This window comes from Anas acuta, chromosome 1, assembly GCF_963932015.1.
Source record: "Anas acuta chromosome 1, bAnaAcu1.1, whole genome shotgun sequence".
Taxonomy (NCBI): domain Eukaryota; kingdom Metazoa; phylum Chordata; class Aves; order Anseriformes; family Anatidae; genus Anas; species Anas acuta.
Genome location: NC_088979.1, coordinates 24016827 through 24032792, shown reverse-complemented (window position 1 = coordinate 24032792; position 15966 = coordinate 24016827).

Sequence of the window (15966 nt, the reverse complement as noted above, 5' to 3'; positions counted from 1 at the left end):
AATCATATCTGTGAACCAAAATCAATCCCTAAGAAACGATTTTCCCCCAGGCCGAATTGGTAAGCATCCTTGTTTGCTTTTTGATTTTGTTTGCTTCTTACTTCTGTAATGTGGGTTATAACCAGCTTCCTAGGATTGTCTGCATGGTTTTACTTAGCAAACTTAGTAAGCTGCACTCTCATACATCACCCTGCTCTCCTCCTCTGGTGCACTGTATTTTATGTTTTTCAGTCTATTGTGCTAAAAGTATTAAATGCAGTGTTGACAAGTATTTTGTGCTTTGGGGCTTGGTAAGCATAGAAGACGGCTGTCCACAGGACTTTTTTAAGTAGAAATGTCCATAGCATGATTGCTTGTGGTTACTGGGAGGCAACCTGACTTCTCTTTCTCCAGCCTCCTCCTCACAGGGTTACTTTCTTACAAGAACATTATAGTAAACTCATTTTAAGAGTGCATAGCTGGATTTTTAAATTTCAGAGAGTCCAGACCATTGCCCCCACTCTTGCAGCTACCATTTTAAAACAAAGGATGTTATGTCTTTCTTTTCTTCCTTCTAGGTGAGATTTAATCACAGCCTCATAGCCTTTGTTACATATCTCTCCTATTCCAGAGGAGAGACCATATTTACACAGAATGCATTTTTTTTTTTAGCATTTAAATATTTTTTGTTGTTGTTTTAAAGGGTGTCTTACTCTGTGCTCTTTCTTGCCTGGTGTTTTCATATGCATCTTCTTTCTTTTCCTTATTTATTTTAAGACACTTTTAAGACACTTATCAAGTGTCTTAAGCAGACAACAATTTCCAGGCTATACCTCTGCCTAAGTGAACTACACTGAGTGCAAGTTCTGTTCTCCCTGTTCTTGTGATCTTATAACAGTACACAAGTTATTATTTCCTCTTGTCAAATGAAGCAATACCAAAGCTTTGAAATGATGTTGCAGTTTTTCCAAAGAACAATTTATCTCTTCTCTCGCTTCCTTCTGTGTTTCCCTGTATACTTGATAGCACATCAGCTTCTTCTTGAAATGATCCCCAGTAGAGCACTTCAGCAATTTCAACCAGGGTTTTCTTGAAAGTATTTTTTAAAAACTAGCTGCTACAGCAGAGTTTGGTTTTAATGAAGAACAATAAAAAAAAAAAAAAAATCCTTCTGCCTTGGAAAGGCAGTGTTGTATGAACTAGTGTGCGTTGTAAACTCTGTGCCTGAGATATCCCTACAGAATTCACATTTGGTGGCACTGTTTGTGCACACAAAGTGAAGCACCTGTGTAAGTGCTTGCAATGGCTTTAAATCTCACCAGAAGCTAAAGATATTTGTAGTGCAGCACAGGAAAGACTGAACAAAGACAACGCAGAATCGTCTTTTTTTTATTATTATTATTATTACCTCTGTTTCTAAAGTGGCTGTTACACAGTAGCACGCGTAATGAACTGAACAGCAATGATCTTCCAAAGAATTTCCTCACCCCACTCCAATATTTGTCAGCACTTTGATATAGGCAGGGTATTCAGGAAACTTGCAGTCTGGGCCATTTCACAACTGTACTGAGCAAGTGTCTTATATGACAGAAGAAATCAAAGGCCACTAGTTTTAATCCTAGAACAGCCCTTCAGATCTGTAAATTACATAACCAGAATGCCTCTAGCATCAGTTTCTCACTGTTACTTACCACAGGACTGAATTTGGGCTTAGTCTGCTCCAGTGTTTTTCTTTGATGTAACTGCCAAGGAAATCCACAAAGAACGTATTTTGAGTCAAAAGGATTTTGACTTCTTATGAATATGAAAATAAGGACCAGACAAGGACTGTATCAGCAGTCAGAGTAATGGCCAGCCTGGAGTACAGACACCTTGGGTGATACTTTTAGCTCAGAAGTTATTCTTCATCAAGTTCTTTACAGTGTGTGAGTGGCAGATGAGCAGCCTGTCTTGGTGGCCCAAATCCTCACATAACTCAATGGAAATTCTGAAATGGACAACATAAGTTAAATGAAGTTCACAGTTTCTACAGCTATATCAATTGCACTGGAATCCTTTTGCTTTACAGAACTTCATGGTGAACTGAGCAATAACTTAGCATACAATAGGCTATTCACAATATCAAGGGGTTTCCCCTCGGCATTGTTAATAACAGTGCAGCATGGCAATCCAGAACAGCTGCAGAAAAATGATTCTTTGAAAGCTTGAAAGATTTTTTTTTTGTCAACAGTAACACATGGTGTCAATGAGTTGTTCAGTGGGAAGTCCATAAGCATGGATCTTGTAGTGCATTGAATGAAGCAGAGGAGACATCGCACCTCTTGGAGCTTTTGTTTCAGACTCTGAGCAGCCTTTGGTATTCATCATCATTTTCAGTTGCTCTTTTTTAAGATGTGTCTGTAAATAAGGGACCTAGAAAGCTTCTTTTTCAAGGACAGATTGAAAAGGGGCAGAAAACTTCATGAAGCAAAAGTTAAGAGCTTCCAAAACACAACAATATAAGCAAGTTAATAAACACTGAGTAGTAAGCCATAAAATCCCATTCAGATTTATATCACACACAAAAAAAATACATTGTATAAAATCATAAAATAGATTACCTTTCTTCGTTTAAAAGTCTCAGCAATTTCTCATTAATGACAACATAGTATTAGGAGATACTGTTTCCTAAATAAACAATGTCATCCTGCCTAAGTCATGGAAATGTATTTTGGCAACAAGTTTCAGTGCTTGTATTTCTCCCATCCCTTTCTCTAGGAGAGCTGCACTGACTTCAGTGACTTAGCCCAGCCATTTTGGTGATAGAGAAGGAGGAAAACCAAATCAAGAGGGACTGTGTTCTTAAAGTATATGAAAAAATTGCTTCTTACTTCAACGATGCACGCTACAAAGCATGGCCAAAGGTGTAGCAGTGCATTCACAACAGCAATGAGGCAGCCTGATTGCTGTAATTGTTGAGTGGGGCTGTCTGTCATATTGCTAATGGCAGTCTAAGGATGTCTTCACTTTCTATCAAACAATACTTGTGGCAGAAGAATTTGGACCCTGTGAATCAAACAAATACATCAAGATGTCCAGACAGACTATCAAATTTGTCTCCTGCTTTGCTCCACAATTCATAGCTATATGAAGACAATTTGAGTTTTCCCCGTTCCCAGTAGAACTAAACTAAATCACAGTTGCAGCTAAACTTATTAAGATGTCATTAGTGGATGCAAATGTCTGTGTATTTTAATGATAATTCTGGAATTTAAAGTCTTGTTTAGCATTTACAACATGTATTGTGTACAGCCAGTTTGAAGAGAGCATCATGACACTGTCCTGAGTGCTTTGGGGAACAATGTGCTCCAGTTTTTAATTCCCCAAAGTTTAAGATTGCCTATATTATAAGAGAGAAGCCTGTGTACAAGCTTCAACAGCTGCACCACCAATGGATCCATGCTGGTTGTCCAGCTGAGACCTGGGCTTTAACTCATCATTTCTACATGTTTAGGCTGAGCTTCTAAATAGCTTTTTACTTCTTTTTGGACCTGTGATCTTTTTTCCAGTAACACATATGTAGTCTTCCTTTTAATTTTTATCCTTCACTTTAGCATGGAATGTTGATGAAGGAGAAATATGAAGGCTGGGCTAATCGCAGTAACATTTTGGGTGTCATTCAAACTTCACCATATACTTTTCCCAGTTCATCAGTCAAAATGCTGTGCACTGCCAAATCTTGGCAGATTTTGCAGTGTTTTCAACTTGAACAAATAAATGCATACAACGAACCAACACATTTAATTTTTATTGATGTCATAGACTTTGGGCTTTGCTAACACTGTAATTTAATCTCAGGGTGGACTCTTGGGCTTTGACCTACGGGGACTGCAGGTATACTGTTGCTGTGCCCATGGTCAGAGACAGCTTATGTGTGGAACACAAAGCCAAGAGTGGTGCCACCCCTGCTGGAAAGGAGTCTACTTGCAGGGCTCTCCTCTGCCCTTCTATCCCTGAGAAGCAGGCAGTGGTGTTAGTTTAGAGGGAATGGGTCTCATACCTGCTGTTTGGTTCTTACAGGAGCCTTTCCCTCCTGAGGTGGAAAACAGAAAAAGACCTGGAGATCTCTTCCAGCGAGGGCTGCAGGGTGGTCCTCTTTCATCTTGTTCTCCTGGGAAAATTTTCTAATCTTAGCCAACTTCTGGCACCATTTCACAGCACCTTTTCTCAGCTGGTACTGCAGTCAGGCATTGAAGGGACTGAGATCTGTAACAATTTTCTGAATATTGGTGCTGGGAGATGGGATCAGCAGTTAATATTAGACAAGCATTTTGGAGCAAACTTCTATCTGCATCCCAGCAATGACTCATCTCCCTTTCAAAGAGCGTAACAGATCGATGGGGCTGAGAGGCTGCTTATGGGATGTAGGGACCCACACAGGGTTTCAGAAGAGATGTCATCAGATGGCTGCAACCTAAATATAGGGATTTAAACAGCTGGAAGTCTCCAAAATAACTATATATTAAAAAAAAATAAAATAGAGATAAAATCTGGGCTCTGACCCAAGCTTAATGTCTGATGCAAGCACAGCCATAAACAGGATGTAAACTGTGAAGGTGCAGGGTATTATGTTAGCCTGATGTATTTACCTTCCTGATCTTAATCTGAACTACAATTTTTATGATGCTGGTGAAATAGCAAGGTTTTAAAACTGATATTATACTTTAAAATGCACTGACTTTATGTAGAAAGGTCCAGATAATTCTGCAAACAAATTATCAAAACTTCCAATAAGATCCATTTTACTGCTGATATTAAAATTGCTCTTATCTAAACATGTCTGCCTTTATTTCAGCACAAGAAGTATTTCAATTTGGGAAGATGTAAATTTCTGTGTCGCAGGCTCCATTATGAAAAGGAAATTGTGTGGAGATACCAGAAAAAGAAACTTCCCTGTTGTCATGGTGACAGCAATTAGCAGCAGTTAAAACAGCAAACAATGGATTTAATGGTTTGGTCTAATAGTGACTTAATTACTTAGTGTCCTGGTTTGTCTATCAGTATTTCAATACACAGGAATAATTCAGTGCTGTGCTCCCACTACATGATGCTTTCACTTAGCATTTTGAGTGTATTACAGGCAGAATTGCAGTAGCATCATTACCATAAATATTTTTGATTCTGTATGTGGTGGGAAGGCCAAGGTAAATGCTCTCTAGCAATCCCACTTGAGCACCTCCTGTCACACAACACAGCCTGCTAGACAGAAAGAAGCAGTCTGTGCTCATTGCACTGTAATAGTAAAAAAAAAAAAAATCATCTGAATTCCACTGCAACTGTATCTTTTCTAAAATGGGCGGAGAATTTCAAAATGTTGAGGACAGTCAAGGGCTTAATACATCATAGCTTATGTCAGGAGTACATTTTCTTGTGCACAGCCACAAAACATCCACCGTCCTTTCTCATCCAAATTATTTTTTCAGGCTATGGAAATGGCAAATGCCTTCATATCAGTTCTCAAGCCTGCAAGCTGGGTTGTGACTGCTTCCTGCTGGTGGAATCAGCATGAAATGAAGTCCATGAAGTGATGGTAAACCATTTCTTGTGTCTGCCATAGCAAATCAAGTGCTTTCCTGTCCATCTCTCTGGTAAGTTCTGCGTACTGTCAGTATCTGTAATTCAGACCTTTTAAAGGTTTTTAGGATGGTTTCTCAGTCTTTTCTAGGTTCTTTCCTTCCCTCCCCCCCTCCCACCCCCCCAGTGACCAATGTTTCGGGTTCTGTAGACCAGAGAAATCCATACTAGCACAAGAAATTTATACTATTGCAAACTCCATGGAAAACTGCAAAATGGGTGGGATGGGCACACAGATACAAGGTGAGCTTCATTCTCATGAAAGCAAAACTAAACTACAATGTGCAAAACTGGAAAGGAAAACCTTATTTGTGCAGTATCACATAGCAGATATGTTAGATGTTGTCTCTGTCAGGAGAACAACATAATAAAATTTGCTTAAGAACACTTGGGAAATTTCTGGAGCACATCCTAAGTGCAGTATTAAATACTTCTGGACCTTTCAAAACAGAGGATTTTACTCCCGTGTTCCATGGTCTGCCCACCAACACAATCATTTTATATGATTTTAAAACACAATTTTGTATTTCTTTTTATGAGGAGGGATGACCATGACACTGATCAGGCTGGAAAGTAACCCAGCAAAAAGTAAGGTTGTTTTTAGCCAAATCATTTCCCCTTTGCTTCACTGCTGAAAGAACTGATTCAGCAAAAGCACAAGATAATGCAGAAAAAGAATAAGGAAACAGCAAAGCAAGAATAAGTGCTTATTTCAGAGGCTTAAAATGTTCGTCAAACAATGTCAGATTTTATTTCTTCTAAGATTTTTCCTTTTTGTTTAGTTGCCCCTTTCAACCCAACTTATTGATGGAGTAACCACTTGTCTTTGCCACTTTTGAAGAAGACACTGAATGGTAGCTTTAGCCTTTGCTATTTTTCTCTTTTAAGTTTTGAGGTTTCTTTCTTGTTGAGAGTCTTGAAATTATTCAACCACTTTTCACAAGTTAGGTGTTAAGCTTATGCTGATTAAAAGTAGGACAATAGTGTATGTAAAACAAATTACAGTGCTCAGCAAACTTGATTTTCCTTTTCTCAGCTGAAGAAGTGTGAAGGTCTCTAAGCCTTCTTAAATCAAAGTGAAATGTTAATATCTCACATCTCTTGAAGCTAGAGAGTAGCACTACACAGCCTGTTCTCCATGTCTTGGGTGACCTTTCTTTAAGCCCTGGAGGACTTTACTTTTCAAGTCTAGGTTTACGTCATATAATTTGACATTTGATGGAATTTTGAGATTTCATTGTCGTCTCTGGTATATCACTCCACAGGGCTGTGAACCACACTCAGCTCCACTGTCTGAAAATCTTCCAGTCATGAGTTAAGAAACATGACCAATAGCTAATAGTTCTTAGGTTTTAATATCTTTTTCCCAGATGGAGTAATAAGCAGCATGTGCCCAAATGGTATTTGACATTCCCTGGAAATCCCGGGTAAGGAAGTGAAGGACAAGCCTTCTCTGTTGAAAAGGGTAGATAGCAGTGTTCAAAAGCTGGCTGACTCAAGTGACTGCTTCTGAACGGACTCAAGAAGGGTAGAGTAGCTGGGCTGAGTTTGCCACTTGACATGTGGATGGACTACAGATCTTCCCATCCACAGCAAGCTGCATGCGTGGCTGCTGTGCAAGGCAAGGAAGCCAGAAAGACATTTAGGCTACAGGTGGAACTATATCGTTGTGGAGTCTAGCCCTTTCATTAAAATGGACTATGATACAGCTGCAAATTACAAAGTTATTTCTGCTACGCACAGCCTCAACCATCCCAGACCATGCATGAACCATGACTCCTTATTGATCATGCATGATCGTGATTTCTTATTATTGCTCAAAAATAAGGCTCAGATGCATTATAAAGCTTTAAATAACATTTTGAATCATTATATCTATCAGTACAGATATACCTTTTATACATAACAGTATATATATATGTATATATAGTTTGGATAAGCATCTGTTTCCTTAATCTTCAGGAGATTGTCCAGGGAGGCAAGAAATTTCTGTAGGGTTTCCAAAGTCAGGTCTGTGGTAGGAAATATTGGCAGAACAGCAGTGTCAAACCTAGCTTAATGATTTTTCCTTTTACTCAACACCTATTGCATATGGATACATAAAGAAGCAATTTTGCCAGTTCCACAAATGGAGTAGCCTATTTTGACAAGAAACAAATCAAGACACGATGAATCAGCAAAATTTTTAAATGGCCTGCTTTAAAATGCTTTACTTCTCGCTCAAGGAGACAAATTTGCTCTGTGAGTATGCAATTCTTTCTACAATGTTTTCACTGCCTTAAGAAATAAATCATATTCATTTTCTCAGTGTATTCATAGCATAATCTTATTTGAGATTTAATATCACCAAACAACAGAAATCGGCCACTTTGCCATTTACTGCTGGCTTTGTTAGTGTTAGCACAATGAAGCCATTCCTGTATTAATGAAGTAGGATTTCTGCCACTTAGTATAGCAGAAAGAGGACTGGCTTTCATGTTTCCCTTTGGCTAGGGAACTGCTCCAAATCATAATGCAGTACTGTTTTTTTAGCATAATTTTATCTTTGTCAAAGTGGCTTTCTCCTTTACGTGGAAAGCTCATGTTCTGTGTTAATAAAATATTGTATATGCTGGGTTTTAGTACTCTGATATGAACATGGGATAAGAAGCATTTTTTTTTTAATTATTAATTTAGGTAAGTAATTTCTTTCTTCCAAAAGCAAAGGGGAAGATATCACGTTTTCATCTCTTACTAAGATTCAGATACTCAAGTCGGTAAAGTTATTTTATATCACTGAAACATCTGATCATACTCTCCATCCCAGTAGGGGAAAAACAAAATAAGGTTTCCAGAGAATAGAGCATCAAATGGCTCTCCTTGGTGTTAATACCAACATGTGAAAATTAACTTCACTTTAATCTGTGATCTTTTAGTCATGTGGTAATTTAACAGAGAAAGCAACAGGAACCTAAGGGAGGTAAACCTGTCTAGTCCTCTAATTTACACTGTCTGAGAATGTGGCCTGTGTAATTACAAAGAGTATAGTTCTTAAAATTTACAAGTTGTAAGAGTCTCTTGGGGAAAAAAAGTCCAAATAAAAGGATCAGGAATGTTTCCTTACTATTTAAGTTCTGTCTTTGTGGTAAAAATCAATGAGACACTGAGCAAGAGGAAATCAAGTGTTACTATGAGAAGCAGGATCATATTAGTGTAGTTATATTGCACTCTGGGGCCAATTAATACGAGCACAGCATTGCACTGCCATGACTGCATTGTTTCCTGTGAAGAAACCTCATATTTCTGCATAACATTGGTTATTTATGCATAGCATTGAGTTCTGTTATACAGGCATGTCATTGCTACCCGCCAGCTCTCCAAAACTCTGTTTTTTCTGAGGAACAATTGGGAATACACTTGAACAGTGGTTTTAACATTTTCCAACCAAAAGGCAATGTGAGCAGAAAGTGGTATTCCTCAATAAAAGCGATACTAAAGGCACGACAAACAATTTATCCCAGTGTAAAGGAGACTATAACGAGGTGTGCCATGACAGCATCAGGAACTCTTTAATGCCAGTGAAATTTGGAAAAAAAAAAAATACAAAAAATGTTACTATCAATAATTGATTTGGATGGTGCAAAGAACAAAAGAAAGGATGACTATAGCATAGTATGAATTACAACTTAGAAAAGGTTTTATACATGCATACAAAGCAAGAGGAGAACAAAAAGGGAAAACAAGCAAATAACATATGACAGAAGTGGCTGGTGATGCCAGTGCATTTTTCTTTGTTTTTTACAAAAAGTTACTTGTGGTCATCAACTATTTAGCAGAGTTTTAATCAGGGGACAGGAGTTTTGACTGTGAAAAGGAAATACCCACTAAAAAAAATTAAATAAATGAGGTTATACAAATTGTCCAGAAATCATGACTTTTATCTTAAGCTACTCAAAATGGCAGATTATTTTTAATATCTGCAGCTAGTGAGGAAAGGCAAACATAACACTTGTTTTCAAAAGAGAGTCAGGACATCAAGAGAAAGCCAACTTAATTTAGATTTATGCAGGGATACTAGAATAAATAATTTAAATAATCTAATTTAAATAGAATAAATAATTTAAACCTACAGAATGATAATATAATGGGAAACAGCCAACATGCATTTGTCAGGAACAAGCCAATCTGTTTTCCATCCTTAACAGGGTAATCATCTCAATAGGCAGGGTGACAGGAGGAGGCATGATTTATCTTGATTCTCATGTTGTTGTAAGTAAAATAAGGAAATAGAATTCAGAATTTGGGAGCACATAAGACTGAAAAATCTTGTTCAAAATAGATCTGGTTTTCACTGCCCGATCAGAACACATTTCAGATGGGATCCTCTTAGGATCCATCCTACCTGTTTCTATGCAAAATTTTGATTAATAATTTTGATAGCAGGCTAGACAGCATACTGAAGAATTTGTGAGGCGTTCCTATGTAGGGACATTTAGAATTGCTTTGGAAGATGGGATTTTACATGCAAACGATGGAGAAGTTGTCTGAAATCAACAAGAGATACAGAAACCATCAAGAAGGACGTAGCATGCATGGGAAGGAAACCTTAAATGTACAAAGTTAGAAACAATGGTCAGGCCAGATGGGCCACGGACCAAATAAATGTGGGTAGTATCGTGCTGTTACAGAAACAGGTAAATACCATTCTGAAGCTTTATGGAAGGCAGAAGGATGAGCTACCTTCCTGCACTTGGTATTTTTGAGACCCAAGCTGGAATATAGTATCTGCTTTTGGGGACAGCCCTTTAAAACATTTGCAATTAACATGGAGACATTTTCAGTAACTGAATTGTTAGAAGAAGTTAAAGGCATTGACTTTGCTTAGACAAGAAAAGAAGAAGAAAAATAAATAAATAGATAGATAAATAAATAAATAAATAAATAGTCTGCAATTGCATTAGTGATTTTTTACAGTTTTTGTTTGTTTGTTGTTTTTGTTGTTGGTTAGGTTAAGTTTGGTTTATTTTTGTATAGGAAGGAAAAGAAATAATAATCTTAACCTGCAGCAAAGGTTGTTTACTTCAGATCTTAGAAAGCTTTTAAGGGCAGCTTAGACTACTTTGGGTCACATTTGGGCCAAGTATTTAATTATGCCTTGGAGCCAGGAGATGAACTACCTCTATTTTTCGATATCTTCTTGAATGTAAAGACCACCTGGCCTTTTGGAGAAAAATCCATTGCCTCTCCTATATCCAGTTCCTGCCTAATGTTGAGGCAGCTCCTCTCCCAGTGGCTAACTCTCCTCCCTTCTGAAAGGCAGAGGTGCAAAACACTAATGAAGCCTGAATAACACGAGAGGGCTCAGAGGCAGAGCAGAAACACCACCCATAGTGGGATTTTCTGGTTTTGATGAGGCGACCCACAGAGCACCTTTCCTCCTTTTGAGACATCTGCCAGCCCTGATTTCGGCTTTGGTCTCATCACCCTTAGTGTTTCATTTAATGTGAATTGTACGGGTATTTCTAAGCCTGTAATGGCAATTTCTTACAGATGCAGAAAAGTGCCATAGAGCCTGTGGCTGATATTTGTGGGCTTATCTGTAATTCATGCAGCTTCTCTCACCGGGCTTGTCAGCTGACAGCATTGTGCATGACTGCAATTCTCACCAACAGCGAGGAGCTTGATTTTTATCTCACTTAATTAAATCAGAAGTTTTGTGTCCCTGCTACTGAAATGTTCATGCAAGTTATAATTGATTTATCAAAAATATCCCAAGCTTACTTCCACTGGATGATATATAGTTATGTCAGGATGGGGTCAGGTCAGAAAACTTGACCCTTCTATTTTTACTTAGAAAAATGCACATTGCAACTAAAAAAATTCTGCCTCTTATGGTTCGTTCACTTTATTTCTCCAAGTTACTGCAGCACAGAACTGGTGCAAACTCCAAATCTAGCCTTATATTTTATTTAATTTTAACAGCAGTAGCCACGTGTGGCTGTTGTCTTCTGCTGTCAGCGTGCAGGGCAACACTGACATGGTTTTGGAAGGAGGGATGGTTCTCTGAGCTGAGCACCTTCAATGGGATTGATTTTGAAGGTCTGTCTGTGCCCAACCACAGGCTACTGAGCACAGGGTTTTCTCTGTATAACACAAAGAAATTGTTTTCTTGATAAGATGTGAAGATCCAGAATGGTTGTAGAACAGTGCTCAGGCACCTGAGCCAGGTGCACTTGCATGGAGCCAAGGCCTCTGTTGGGGTTGCTATCTAACAGAGCATTGTTTAGCAGATATTTTTTTCAGATGTACCCAAATGAGATTTATTTTTTTCTTTTTCTAGTGCAGCCTAGTCCCAGAGGTTTCCCTCAGAAAGAGAGACAGCTCAGTTATTTTCCTTCCTCATCCAGAGGGGTGCCAAACCCATATTTCCAATACACAGGTATGTGCCCCAGACCTTAAACACCCAGCTGTGTTGGGTAGAGAAAACCTCCACCATCCCATGCAACCTTCAGCCAAAAGCCCAAAGGAGGGGGAAGAGGAGCCTGATCCTGCAGACCCATGTACAGGAACACACACAGGAGGGATGAAAAAGCAGTATTATTTCCTCTCTTTAGAGGTTTATAAACCTCTCTTGCTATTTTTAGCCACAGGTGTCCCCACTTCTTTGTTGCTGTGACAAGCATTTCGGCTTCCCAGAATTATCTTTAATACACACACAGACCTAATCCCACTGAAACCAGTGGAGCTACTCAGATGTTTAAAATTAAGCATATAATTATATTCTTGAATCAAGGCTTTAATAAGTTAATTAAATTTCATAATTATCATGATTTTTATAAAGGCAGCATCCTCATTTGCTAATGTTAACCATTAAATTAAAGAAGAAAGAAGTTTTCTAATCTATGTAATTAATGAGTTACGTTTTTAATAGGAAAAAAAAGTTTTTAATGGAAAAAATATTTGAAGTTTACTCAGCAATTCTTTTTATTAATTCTTTCTTATACAGCATTTTTCCTCCCCTTTTTATTTTTGATACCACCATAATAAGAACAAAGTCAAATTTAACTGAGAACCATGCCTTCTATATATGTTCCAATTGTTCCTGTTACTAGAACTGACAGAGATGAAGTGATGTCTGAAGTGCACACACAGTATATACAAAAGAGCCTCTGAGATAAAGATTCTGTGATCCTTAAATACTTTCTAAATGTCTCTAAAGGGATTTAACTTTAGTGAAGAAATTTGGCTGAGAAAAGCAATTTCTGATTGCACAGATTTCTTTGCCATTTAACAGGGTTTGAATTGAATCACTGACCTAAAATATTAATTTTGAAAATGGCTTCTTTAAAAAAAAAAAAAATCAGCCAAAGTTGTTGATGCTTCCAGTTTTGTTCTCTGAAGACAGATGAATGACATAAAAATGTATCTTACATTGTCTGCTTCTTCTAAATAATCCCTTTTAGTGGGATTAGTCACAGTATTAAATTAAGAGGAGGAGCAATTAATTATATTCTTATGAAATCAAGAAGAGAAGAATCTTTGAAATGTTCTCCCTCACGCCTCACCCCCTTCATTTGAGATCTAAATTGCATTATGTATTTTTCAGTTATGGAAAATCTTCCAGTTTTCAGTTTAAACAGAAGTGGTGGGAATGAGGAATACACAGCACAATATTAACTTGGATTGCCTTTCAGGAACACTGGGTGAACGTATGGCCAAAAAGAAAAGGAAGACTTAATTTGTAGTAAGTGCTAATCCACAGAGCCTTGCTACTGCAAAGAGCTGTCTTGGGGGTTTGGACGAGCACTTGGATGAGGTCTAACAAACACATCCATAGCCAAGATGGCCAGCAGGTCCTGCTGGAACAGCTCTGCAGGCAGAAGGCCACACTGACAAGAAGCGCACACCACTTGAAGCACACCACTAAGATGAACATCACTGTACTGGTTGTCTCACAATGTATATTTTCTGTAAATCTCTCCCTGTAGAAGTGACATTTTTTACTACTTTCCATCTTCCTTTTTTTCCCCCTCATGAACACTTAATTCACCTGAAAACAAAACTTTCATGCTTTTTTTTTTTTTTCTTGTGACTTGTTCAGATGTTTAAGAGGTTGAATGTGGTCCTATTCATCCCATCATCCATAGCATGGTGTTGGTTAGTATGACCATGACATAATGTCCATGAAACCTTTTTTTGATAGTGATGGTAGTGAATTTAATCTTTTTTTTTTCCTATCTTCACTGATAAGAGTATACAAGGTTTGCACAGGAGCTAAAAAGATCCGAATAGTCTTCTGTGGAAAAAAACAGGAGCATAAACTTGTAGAAAAAACACTTGTGGGTAGGCAGCTAAGAAGAGAGCAGTACAATAGTAAGAGTGTATTTTTTGTTTGTCTGTGACAAACTTGGTGAAAGTGGTCACAGAATATTTAAGAGAGTTTGCAAGGGCTGTGAGGGCAGAAAACACAATATTGGGAAACTGCAGTTATCCATATGTAGGCTGGGTAAATGACACACATGGGCATGAAGCCTCTTGGAAAGATTAATCTGAGAGCCCACAAAAGGGAAACAACTCTTATTAGTCTGAAACAGTCCATCAGGCCCACATCAATAAGTAATTGTACAAGAACCACATTCTCTCACTGACTGCAATGTGCCCATAATCAAGCCTCATGCGAGGAACAAAAATGTTTTAGGAACAAAAATGTTTTAGAAAATCCACTGTATAAGTCTTTACTACCAAAAAAGGAAGAAACTGTTAATGAAAATGGAAAAGGAAAGCCAACAGGGTAAAATGCTAACAGACGAGTGTGGACAGTGCTGAAAGACTCAGCGTTGAATGCTTAATATGTGTATGGCACTTCTTAAAAGGATGCTCTTTAATGCTGTTCAAATTCCTGTGTCATTTGTGACTACAAATGAAATGAATAGGCTAGTAATAAATTTGTTAATGGCATAGAGTTATGAAGGATTACTAACTGCAAAGAGACACGAAAAAAGTCTTGTGTGAAACTATGACAAAACTACAGAAAAGTACTTGAAAAATGCTAAGTAAAGTCCACAGGAAAAAAAATAAATAAATAAATAATAATAAAGAACTAAGTATACAGCCACAGCGGTACCCTCTATTGCTGGTCAGGAAAGTTATTTTTTATTGAAGTTATTTTCAGTTATCTGAAAATATTAGCTCCATGTTCAAACCTAGTCATAATGAGTATTCAAGTCCTAAGAACAAAAATGAAAACAATCCCAAAGAGGAATGACAGAAGATAAATATTTGGTGCGTCCATATCTTTCATACTGCTTGAAATTCAGGTTTTCTCTGTGTCTGGAAGGATATAAATGAACTGGTAAAGATCCTTACAAATATCAGAGGTGCAAACTGTTTATGTATGAGGATAGGTTAATGGGCTCGTGCTCTTAACCTGAGAAAAAAAAAAAAGAGTATCATCACAAATTATCATAACAGAAGTTACATACATTATACTGCTCCTGAGGGAGAGGAGATAGTATCCTGGAACCCACAAATTATATGAAATTAGTGAATAGAGAGTAAATTTATGTGGTTTCTTAAAACAGGAAAAGATGTGTGGAGTCATTCTTTTCTGATTTTTCATTTTTAATCATTGAATTGCAGATTCCATTGACATGGGAATTTATGTAATCAGATGTAGAAGTGAAGACAAGAAAATGTACATGGAGGATGGATCCATCTCTGGCTATTAGATAATAGCCTGTGGAAGCTCTTACGCTACTGACTGCATGAAGACGGGAGAGATCACTATTTTTCCCTTGCTTCTTTCCCAAATAAGAGTTGCTAACTGCTGCCACAGCCCCACACTAGTGAGATAGTTAAACTGACCCAACATGAGTTTCCTCTTCCCTAGTATCATTTCCACGACCTGCAATCTTCTTTATTTATTGTGATTTAGAACAGAACTAATTTCATTTAAAGTACCATCCATTATGACAAATACTCCTTCAAGTATATGGACCCTTGTTTTATAATGCTGGGATGGCAGGAAACCACCTTAAAATATGTTGAACAGCTGGTGAAAAATTGTTCTAGGGGTGAAGTGCTGAAGTATCAGCCCCAGTGCCATCTACCTGTCAGTGCAAGCTGCAGGAGAAGCAGATCTGAACCATTTCAAGTAGGGGAAGGGATGAAGGCTCCTGGGCTGAAATTAGGGAGGACCACAGACACTTCTCCCTGAGTGTTTGTGCCTCCTGGGCAGCTCCATCTCTGAAAGAGCACCTTTATCACACATTAGAGATGATTTGGTTTAAACATAGTTTCAACATACAAGAAATTTAATGTAACAGAAGAAAAATAAATGGTTTTTTATAAGTCGCCTTCTTTAGTTGAATGCATCTGCATGGTGATCAGGGAGCC